This window comes from Lissotriton vulgaris, chromosome 4_1 (assembly GCF_964263255.1).
Source record: "Lissotriton vulgaris chromosome 4_1, aLisVul1.2, whole genome shotgun sequence".
NCBI lineage: Eukaryota > Metazoa > Chordata > Amphibia > Caudata > Salamandridae > Lissotriton > Lissotriton vulgaris.
Genome location: NC_141691.1, coordinates 1,124,032,485 through 1,124,044,268, shown reverse-complemented (window position 1 = coordinate 1,124,044,268; position 11,784 = coordinate 1,124,032,485).

The following is an 11,784-nucleotide window of genomic DNA, read 5'->3' as shown; positions in this document are numbered from 1 at the left end:
GAATCCTGCATCCCAACCTCCCGTCGCTGAACCTAACTGCATGGCTCCTGAGGTCTTGCAATATGGACACTTAAATCTGCCTCCAGAATGTATGCATATTTTAAGAGAGGCAAAGAGACCTTCCACAAGGGCGTCTTATGCGTTCAAGTGGAAAAGATTTTTCATTTGGTGTAAGGACCATGGCTTTGATCCCACCAAAGGACAAGAAGAGGTAGTCCTTCCAGACCTCCTTTACTTAGCTACATCAGGGTTGAAATACGCTTCTATTAGGGTTCATCTATCCGCCATAGTAGCGTACAGAAAATCACCTACACAAACATCGTTTTTTCAAGTCCCAGTGGTTAAGGATTTCCTTCAGGGGTTAAAGAAGGTCTATCCCCCTGTGAGAAATCCTTCTCCTCCCTGGGAGTTGAACCTGGTTCTCTCCAGGCTGATGTCTACACCGTTTGAGCCTATACACAAGGCCTCCTTGCAGCATCTCACTTGGAAGGCGGCCTTCTTGGTGGCAATAACCTCTGCGCGCAGGGTTAGCGAGATACAAGCACTCTGCACCAAGGAACCTTACACTGTGTTTCACCACAACAGAGTGGTAATGAGGGCTCATCCATCTTTCCTTCCAAAGGTGGTATCGGATTTTCACATAAATCAAACGATCACCCTTCCTTTGTTCTTTCCTAACCCATCGACCCCAGCTGAGAGGTCGTTGCACTCGTTGGATCTTAAACGGGTACTAAAGTTTTACTTAGAAAAGACGAAGGACACCAGAAAGACAGACCAACTCTTTGTCAATTATGGTTCGATGAGGACCGGGTTTGCAGCAGCCAAAAGATCCATCTCCAGATGGATTGTCTCATGTATCAGGCTAGCATACCAGCTGGCTGGCAAACCTTTGTTACAATCACCCAAAGCTCATTCCACTAGAGGGAAAGCAGCCACAATAGCGTTTTTACATGACATTCCTATGTCAGAAATATGCAAGGCTGCGACATGGAAATCAGTCCATACCTTTACAAGGCATTATTGCCTAGAGTCTGATTCCAGAGCGGATTCTCAAGTAGGGCAAGCCTCCTTGAGAAACTTATTTGGGTAGAATGAGGCCTACGAATATGAATGTTATCTGTTGATTCCTTTGCCCGCAGGGATGAGGTGAGGCTCGCTACTCTATTCTAATGCTTATGACTATTGATGAGGATCCCCTGGAAGAGAAGGATTAGTTACTTACTTGTAATCCTAGTTCTCTTCCAGGGGTATCCTCATCAAAGTCATAAGCAACCCTCCCGCCTCCCCGGGCAAAGGACTTTGTTTATTAAGTAGGAGATATTTTTAACCTGTTATTACCATGGTTTGGTTTTTCAGTCTCCGAAAAGAACAACTGACTTAACTGTAACCCCTGAGGCATGATGGGAAGCTAGGGGCAGAGGTGCCTTAAAGGCACAGCGTCAGTTTTAGTTCATTCAGCTACAAGTTAGCTTTTCAGTCTTTTTAGACTGGGTATTTGCAATGCAGCCTGGGAGCTGCATATGCTTACAGTGTGTTATAAGAATTTCTACTGTTTTCTAAGCATTAAAACAGTTTCTAAACAAGCATTGGTGTTGTTTCTCATGTTTCTAATGAAAATACACATGTATGGTGGAAATTCTTCACAGCATATTCCAGCTCTACTGTTTTATTTGGCTGCAATTGCTTATTTTATATATATATATATTTATATATATATGTCTATATATATGTGGGGCACATATAATATATTGTTTCCGGGGTCCCGCGCATGGGCGGGAATATTCTAATGCTTATGACTTTGATGAGGATACCCCTGGAAGAGAACTAGGATTACAGGTAAGTAACTAATCCATCATGATCATGATCAGGACAATGGTACGGAGACAGAATCTCCTTGGATCAAGAAGCAAGAACAGAACTGACTTGGTGGCTGGAAAACCTAGATGCATGGAACGGAAGGCAACTTTTTGATCTTTACCAGATAACATTCTCGAGACAATCTCGAGGCGCCAAGGATTGGGTGCTCAACTAGGTCCGAGAATACAGGGGGACATTGGTCCCACACAGGAGGCGTTCACCACATAATCATCTTAGAATTAACTGATGGACTTTACACCTTGATGAGTTTCAAACACTGTCTACAGGGCAGATCGGTTCTGCTGAAGATGGACATTGTCTCAGCAGTAGTTTATATAAACTGCCTAGGTGGCACAAAAGCCAAGAACCTATCAGACCTGGCCCAAAAACTGTGGACGTTCTGCCTAGAACACAGAATCTCTCTCAAAGCAGGATATTTTCCTGGAAAAGCCAACATCTCAGCCGACTGGAATTACAGATACCTGAAGGACTACTCATATTGGAAACTGAACGTCTCTATCTTCAAATCAGCTTGGACTTTGAACCTTCTTGCCTGGAAAATATCAGGGAATGCAGAGAGATGTCAGGTCTTTCGGGAAGAGCTGAGGAATTCCTCACTGAGTCATGGGCTCCCGGAACACCCAAGAGATACAACTCAATTTGGAAAAGATGGTTTTGTTGGGGCCTGGTAAAAAGACCTGGATCCCATGGAGGCACCTATAATCCAAGTCTTTAACTTCCTAATTGAACAATTTGACAGGGGCCTTACTTATAGAACTCTAAATTACTACAGATCAGCAATCTCACCTGGTCACAACTTTGTCAATGGCAGAAGCGTTGGAAAAAGCTATGAGGCGGGCTATAGCTGTTATCACTTCCACTACACAAATAAGGCTATCAAGACTGGCTGCCTTTTCCGGTGTTAGTCTGGGGAGGGTTGCCCGCTGTTGATAAGTGAGGGAGGGTTGTTCTGAGAGATGTTGAGCAGTATATCATTTCACGTAAAAGTCGGAAAAACGCTTCCGTTTTATCTGCCTCTCTCGAGCACTCTTTGCCGGACTCATCAAATACAGTGTGAACAGTGGTCGTCTTTCACTGAGCATGCAGCGTATTGGTCAGGAGGCGCCTGCACCTGTCCCCCGTATATAAAGGGAGTGTTGCAGCCTAAAAGAGGCATATTCCGCCTTATCCAGATCTAGGCCGGCGAGTTGCTAACATGCTGTCACCAGACCCAGGGGCCCCCGTGGGTGCGTTCTAGCTCTTGCACTTGCCCTCTCTTTTATCTCATTGGGTTTTGTAATCCCAATAGCAATATAGCAACCTGCTCCTCTCTTGGGACTAATTTAGGTGTTTCTCAGAGCGTAGTGAAGGAAGTGTCAGGGGTGTCATTAAAAATCAAGAATTATTTCAATGTCTTATTGAGTCGTTGTCTGATTCCCGGTAAATGTAAAATGGTATTGCGCAGCCGCTAGGTGTAGAATGGTCTATCTGAGGGGGGGATCGCTAATGTGAGTGTCATGGTCGGAGTGGAAACAGGGTTCCATCTCTGAATCAAGTGTAAGCGGGAGTAATGCTCAGGACCCAATAAAGTAATGAATTTGAGCGTACGTTTTGTGTGCATGCAAGTAGAATGTGTAATCTAGGTTTCATGGATGTAAGGTGCGTCAAATGTCCACTAATCCTAGGTCCTGCAGCCAATCTTTCTCAATCTGCGAGAGAGCCTCCGCCTGTCCGTGTGGCTTTGCCGAACTGTCTAATTGATTATCAAAAACTGTGTTTATATCTATCCCTAGTATGAGTTGCCTATCCGGTGCGGTTGTTGGGTCCATCGCTGTCCGTCGAAGAAATCCATCTACTCCCTCATTAGGTGCGTATATGGAGCAAGGGGTATAAGAGTGCACATTGATGGTGACTGAAAGAGCTAGAAGCCTCCCTTTAATCTCAGCCAGTTTAGTGCCCACCTTTCCCCTAAATGTGCGGGAAATGAAGGTAGTGACTCCTGCTGTTTTAACTGTGTGTGAGGAAAAGTATTGATATGGGAAAGCCCTTGATCTGAGTCTTTATGTGTCCCTAGCTAGGAGGTGGGTTTCCTGTAGCAGGTATATATGTGCACCTGATTGCTCTAGATAGGATAAGATAGCCCTTCGTTTGATCAGGTTGTTTGGCCCCTTTACATTTAGCGTAAGAATTTTAGTGTTCACAAACGTGAGAGTACAGGCTGGGATCAAAAGCTTTGCAAGGGGCGTGTGTCTTCCTGGAGGTCCCCACCCCTTAGCCTTAATCTCAGGTACTACTCCTCACAGGGTGTTTTTTTGGCCCCCCAAGAGGCCAAAAAAACCACTCTGTGAGGAGCAGTGCCTGAGATTAAGGCTAAGGAGTTGCGGTACCTGGGAGGGCAAAAATAGTGTAAAACAAAACACCAACCTATAAACCCATGAGCCAGAAAACCGGCATCATATGGTGAACTACAGTCTGGAGCATTGTGCTTGAAAAATAATCAATGAACGGTACCAGTGGCCAGTATCTCCCCATTCCCTTCCAGGATCAGCCTCAGGGAGTCATGTAAAATTAACCAAGAGGGGGGATCTGCAAAGAATCTGCTATTTCCTCCTGTTTATTCCAGCGAATGTTCACCAGGGGAGTCCCTAGTAAGGTTTGCCAAGACCGCTAGCCGTTCTTCAGCCATGGTGTCTGGTGTCTGGGTCAGGACACAGTTTGTATGCTGGAGGTTTTATCATCGTCCATTCAGCGATTTCGAGTCATTTTTATTTTGTTTCAGTTTCTCCATCGAGGGAGCCTTTATTCGCAGGAGGTTACAGGCCTCAGTCACTAAGCATATCTGCCAGAGTTCTCAGTTGTAGGGAAAGATTTATCTGATCGTGTGACCCCCAAGCATAGGACATGCCAGCAGTTCTTAAGTGTGTGGTGACAGGCCAAAATGCTTTGCATTTTAATAGAGTGGACACAGCTAAGTCTTGGTAGAGGATGGGCTTCTGGCCCTTGTATTTAAATGTATGATCATCTGTGGCAGCGCGTAAAATTAGCTCCTTAAGCTGAAAGTTGTGTACGCAAGTTATTGTCAAGTTTAATGCAAAAATCTGCTGGTTCCCCCAAAATTGTGCGGAAGAGGTCGGTCACAATGGCCTCAAAGTTTGTGTCCTCCGTCCCGGATGGAATTCCTCTAATGCGTATGTAATTGTGCCTGACCGGTTTTTGAGGTCTTCTGTGTGCGCTTGGAGGTCGAGGTTCTGTTCACACAGGCTAATTACCTCTTGTTCGAGGCCTTCTAGCTATTCATCCCAGCTGGACTTATGTTCTTCCAAAGTGTTGACTCTCTCCCCTAGTGAGTCCAGATCCCGGTGCACCCTCCTGAGGTCAGCCGGTAAGTTCCGCTTCCTGGAGTTCAGATCTTCTCGGAGGGAGGCGAAGAACGACTCCAGGACGGAACAGCTGACTGGAACCTCCGTCTCCTCGGAGCGAGATTTTGAGATTGCGACTTAGGCGTCTTGAGGAGCATATCTTTCACCGACCTGTCCTTCTTCCCTCTGCCAGAAGCCATTTCTAGGATCAATCCCCTCGAGGCCAGTGATATTTCACCACCCCCTGTTGTATTTTGGATCGGTGGACAGTGCAATCCCCAGGATCCAGGATTTCCTTAGCGCTTATAGCGTTGGGTAGCTTTATCTTGGGAATCAAAGAGCTGGGATGGGGAGGCAGCAATGGAGTCCTGCCCTGCTCTTCTCTGGGCACTCACCCAGCTAGGTCATAGAGGGGTGACTTTTGTTGAACATCTCAGATCACCTTGTATTTTCCTCAGGGCTCGCAAGCATCATCTATTCACTCTCCAGCCCCTAAGTACTGCCCCCCTCTTCTCTTCTCGTTAGCAGGCGTCGTAAATGCCAAAGGGGTGCCTCTTACTGGGGCCAAAAATCCCACATAGGGGTGCCTTGCTCACTGCTTTGTCTCCACCCCTGCAGGCCAAGGATGGGTGGAGGAATTCAGCTCACCTGTGGCTGGCTGCTGCTAGCCTGCTCACACCTGATGCATGTGATTACTGTGAGCTCTTTTAAGCCCCAGCTCCCTTCAGGCTAAGGTTGGTCATTCTAGCTGTGTACCGGTAAGACCGATTCTTGTTCCAGTGTTTCCCGAGCCTAGTTATTCCTTGTTCCTGAGCTATTGCTGTTTTCCTGGTTCCTGAATGAGAACTGCCTGCGGTGCTACCTTGACTCCTGAACCTTAAAAATCTTTGTTCCTGAGCAGCAGCAGTTTCCCTTGGTACTGAACTACCACTGCCTGCAGTGCTACATTGGCTCTTAAGCTTTTTTTTTAACATCTTTTTATTAGTTTCAATAATAAAATCACATACATATGTTCCATATAGTTTTCCAAATATTATCACATATCTCATTACAGTTACCGTAGAGAAAGCAATCACAATCACTGTGTTTCCATATTTCGTTCTCTGATATGGTGCATTTCCAGTTCCACTGATGGGGAGATACATAGATTTCCCCGGTACACATTACATTTACCCCATTTCATATCCCATTTTTCCGACACCCACGCGACTTAAAGACTTGGGTCTCTGCAAGCATGCACCTATCAAATTCTTTCATCCACATTTGGGGAGAAGGTGTTTCCGTCGCCCCCCAACCTCTCGTAATTTCTTGCTTAGGCAGGGTATAACCTAGTGTGGCCATTTGTTGCTCCACCTCTGTAAGGTCAGTTCGGGCCCAAATATTAAGGAGACCTAATCGCGGGTTTAAGAAGTATTTCTTTCCCCAGGGCCCTCTGGATTTGAGTCGTTGTCCCCTCCCAGATTTGCCTTGAGTCGGGCACTCCCAAATCATATGATAAAAGGTAGCCAGTTGTTGGCAGCCTTTAAGGCAAAGCGCATCTAATCTAGCCCCTATCTTTACCAAGATAGCTCCTGTCATGTAAGATCTGTGTAGAATTCGGAGTTGTATCAGTCTGAATCGGGAGTTGATTGCTGCTTGATTGCCAGTCTTCATCGTCAATGGGCCCACGTCTTCCTGCTGCATTGTGGAATGTGTCCGGTAGATTATTGCAGAGCTTTCTATAGGTTAGTGATATGGCTTTCGAATGGAGTGGCCCTTCTAGCAGTCTATCCTCTAGCGGTGATGCTTCTGGTATGTCGGTGAGATCCGGTAGGGCTGTAGTGAGGGCATGCCTAACTTGTAGATATCTGAAGATTTCCCTTCGGGTCATGTCGTATTTTTCCCTCAGTTCGGCGAACCCGATGACTGACTCTTTTTTAATGAAATCCCTCTCTGGAAATCCCTATTATATCCCACTTATCGAAGCCAGGTTGGTGACATAGGAGTCCCAGTCTTTGGGTATACCATAGGGGTGTGGCTTTCATTATTATATTTGACCAACCCAGTCAGATGCCATATTTTGACCGTGTGTGAGTTGGGCCCAAAATATCTTTTTCTACTAGCTTTGGAGTATAGTGCCCCCAAATATCCCGATCGTCCTGTTTGATATCCGTCCAATAAATAAGCCGGGTCTACCGGGGAGTGATATATCCAGTGGTTTATTACTACTAATTGCGACACCCAATAGTACAGTCGAAGGTCCGGGAGGGCAATACCCCCATCATACCATCCCTTTGTCAACTTTTTTTATTGCCATACTGGGTGCTCCCGCGTCCCATAGCAGCGTCCGGATTTCACTCTCCACTCCCGAGAAGTATGCGTCCGGAACTCAATGTGGGCAATTTTGCACGATGTACAGAAAGCGTGGGAGAGCCAACATTTTAATAAGAATCACTCTGCCAACTAATGAAAGCGGTAGAGATCTCAAATGTTTTATGTTCGCTCGCAGCCTGGCCAACGGTGTTGCCAGGTTGCGTTAAAAAAAAAGGGTGGAATTTGAGGTAATATATATTCCCAGATATCGGAATCCGCCTGCGGCTATTTCCACGCTGCACTCTTTGGGAAGTCGTGGGACTGGACCCCGGAGGACAAACAACACCGACTTACTCCAATTAATGGGGTATCCAGAATATTTCCTGAAATTTGTAAAGATGTTTAACACCCCATGAATAGAGTTATACCGAGAGGCAAGGTACAACAGGATATCGTCCGCATAGAGCGATATACGGTCATCATGGTCCTCTGCCCATTTCAAGCCTCTTACCAGTACATCCCTCCGCACCCACGCGGCTAGCGCTTCCAACATAAGGGCAAATATCAGCGGTGATAGAGGGCACCCCTGCCGAGTGCCCCTTTTGAGCGTGAACGTTCGCGATGTACAGTTGTTGACTCAAACTTGGCCCTTTATTTCTGTATATAGTAATTGCACCCATCTCAAAAATTTCGGACTAAAGCCCATCTTATTCAAGACTTCAAACAGATATGGCCACTCAATAGAATCAAAAGCCATAGAGGCATCCAAGGACAACATTACTGCATCTTCCTTCATGTATTCTCGCCACGCAAGTACGTTGTGAAGGCGTCGAATGTTAAGTGCAGTGTTTCTCCCTGGCATAAAGCAAGATTGGTCTGGGTGAACCAGGGAGGAAATGACCCCGACCAATCGCGATGCCAATACTTTCGCTAGGATCTTAGCCTCTATGTTTATTAAGGATATCAGCCTGTAAGAACTGCAGTTCTCAGCAGGCTTCCCTGGCTTTAGGAGTACAACTATGGATGCCAGGCGTTGGTACTCAGTCGGAATCCCTTGCTCATAGCTTTCATTATACATGGCTCGTAAGTGTGGTGTCACGTGGGAGGCCACCATTTTCAAAAACTCAATGGGTGTCCCATTTGGTCCCATGGCCTTCCCCGATTGGATACTGCCAATGACCCTTTGGATCTCCTCATCAGTGAAGTCCTCCTCTAGGGCGTGATTGTATAGTTCTCCAGACGGATTGGTGGGGCTACCCTTGCTACTTGCAAAATAGCGTCTCTATCACGAAAGTTGAAAAAGCGTGCCAATATTGGTCTGGGGGGGCCCCCGGTTGTGGTCTCCCCCCAGTTCACGGTGAGCTCTTTCCACAGAGTAGAAGCTAGATAGCCCTCTTGGTTTCAACTTGTTTTTTTTTTTTTTTTTTTAAAGACCTTTATTTTGTGGTATCGCCGACCGTCAAAGTAAATAGACATTGCATTTCCACTTTACAGTACACAAAACATCGTGAGGGCCCAATGGGCAATACTTGAGAACACTGTACACAGCCAGAGTGCCGGCATCCCGGAGGCCCGGCGGCGCAAAGTGATAGAACAAATCAGTATACGCCAGTCATATCTCACCCTGAAAGGCCTTATCTTTGCAATTAAACAGTCGGCAATCATACAGTGCGAATATAACGTTGCGGTCTTGCAACAACACAAAAGAAAAAACCAGAAAGGAAACTACCCCTGAACAACCCCAAGGCCCTCCCCGTTTGCTATCGAGTGCATTGATGGAGTCTCTGTCATCCTCCCTAAGCTAATAATGTTGGTTGCTCCCTCAGTGTGTGTCATAACCACCCACCACCCATGTTACCTCCTAGTCCGTGTCACTCCCAACCCGTCTCCCCAGTGTAGTATACGCACCCCCCCTTCTCCCACCTCCTAAACTCAAATCTTCAGTTCTCCTCATGTGGTAGATGTCCCAGTTCCAAACCATCGCCCAACTCCTGAGCCTGGAGCTCGTCGACGTCTGACGTGTCAGAGCTGTCCCCCTCCCCCTTGTGTAGGTATTCCTTGTAGAGGTCCCAGAAGGATTTCGGTCTGCTTTTGGGCGGCAGCAGTTCGCTGTACAATTCCGTTTGGGTGCAGCAGTATTGGAGGTCTCTGAGCCATCTCGTTTTGGTAGGGAGTGGTCCGCGCATCCAGCATGTTGCCACAACTCTTCTGGCCAATAGCATCGCCACATCCACTATCCTGCGCAACGAGGGGGCCAGTGGCTTGGAGAAGCCCAGCAGTGCAAGCGACGGGGATCTCTGCAGCGTCTCCCCCAGTATCCTGTCTAGCTCCGCAAATACCTCCTCCCAAAAGGAGCGTACCCCTGGGCATAGCCAGGCCATATGAAAGAAATCAGCGACCTGGGCTCGACAGCGCTCACACTCCGAGGATGCACGTAGGCCATAGCGATGTAGCCGCTCGGGGGTGTAATACACCCTCTGCAGAAATTTAAAATGCACTAGTCGGTGCCTGCCATTAAGAGAAACTTAGTGTTGGCGCAGCAAAAGCGCCACATAGCATCATCTATGGGGGCCTGGAGATCTGTTTCCCACGCCGCTCTAGGAGCAGAGGTAGGCAATGTTTGGTGCGAGATTCCTAGCTTGTTGACTATTGAGACCAGTTTTGTAGGCGTCTTAGTCTTAATAACATACGTCAATTCAGGGATCTCCTCAGGTTCCTTCAGCGAGGGGCCTAGTATGTCCCGGCAGGCTGATCGGAGCCTGTGATACTGGAATCTTTGTAGCAGCAAGGGAGCCGGGGTAGTAGGGGGGAGTTGTTCCCAGGTTTTCAGAGTACCCTCAAAGAACAAGTCCTCCATATTCCGTATGCCAAGGGCTCTTAGGGCCTCTATTACTCCCTTCTCGTTAAGCGGGTCTAGCCATAGGGCCCAGGCCACCGGCATTTGTGGGGAGTACATCAAATCACAACCTCGCTCCCTCATCAGTGCATGCCACGCGTGGTTGGTCGCCTTGAGCGAGTCCATCTGTCCGACCACTCGGTCCGCTGGGAGACAGATCGTGGCTGGCAGGGGGAGCGGGTCAGCAAACAGCCGCTCTAGAATGAGATGCGGCGTACGTGCATCTCCGTGGATCCATGAGTGTAAGTGTATCGCTTGCGCCACTCGATAGTAGCGTTCCAGGTCTGGCGCCCCCAGTCCCCCCATCTCGCATGGGAGTGTCAGTGTCGCCCATTTGACTCGAGGTTGTTTCCCGCCCCAGGCCAGCCTGACTAGGACCTGTGTTAGTCGTTTAAAGAAGACCTTCGACAGCACTACCGGGATGTTAACGAAGAGGAAGAGGAACCGGGGCAGCACTATCATTTTTATGATGGCAATCCTGCCTAACAGTGAAAGCGGGAGTCTGATCCAGACGTCCACATCGTCCACTAGTTTGTTAAACGCGACCCCGTAGTTGTCCCGTATCAGGATCTCGGGGTCAGTGTGTAGGCGGATGCCCAGGTATCTGACCGAGTCGTCTGTCCATTGCATGGGATATTCCATATCGAATGGCCTCGTGACTGGGGTCAGGGGAAGGCGATGGACTTGTCCCAGTTCACTCTAAGTCCGGAAAGCGCTCCAAACCGGACCACTTCTCTGAGTATCGAGGTCAAGTTGGCTTCTGGGTCACGGACGTACAGTAAGGTGTCGTCGGCGTATGTAGAGATACCAATTTTGTAGGTAGGGAAACTAACACCCTCCAGGCTATGGTATTCCCGCATGGCACATGCTAGTGGCTCCGCTACCAGCGCATACAGCAGTGGCGACAAGGGGCATCCCTGTCGGGTTCCCCTACTGATGTGTATAGGTTCTGAAACTCTGTCTCCTATCCGAAGACGGGCCGAGGGGTGGTGGTAAAGTGCCCCTATCCTCTGCAAGAACGGTTCTCCCAGTCCCAGTTTTCGCAACACTCTGATCATGAACGGCCATTCGACGGAGTCGAACGCCTTTTCCATATCCAGGAAAATCGCCAGTGCGCGATTCTCCTGTTTAACATGCTGTATCGTACCCAGTACCGTTCGAATGTTATAAGTTAGATTCCGGCTAGGGACGAAACCAGATTGCTCCGGTGCCACGAGGTCGGGGACCAGTAAAGCTAGCCGGTTGGCCAGCACCTTGGCGTACAATTTCGCGTCTACGTTCAGTAAGCTGAGCGGTCTGTACGAGCCACAGAGATCAGGGGGTTTCCCCGGTTTTGGGATCGTAACCAGCAAAGCTTCCCGCATGGAGAGTGGCATCTCG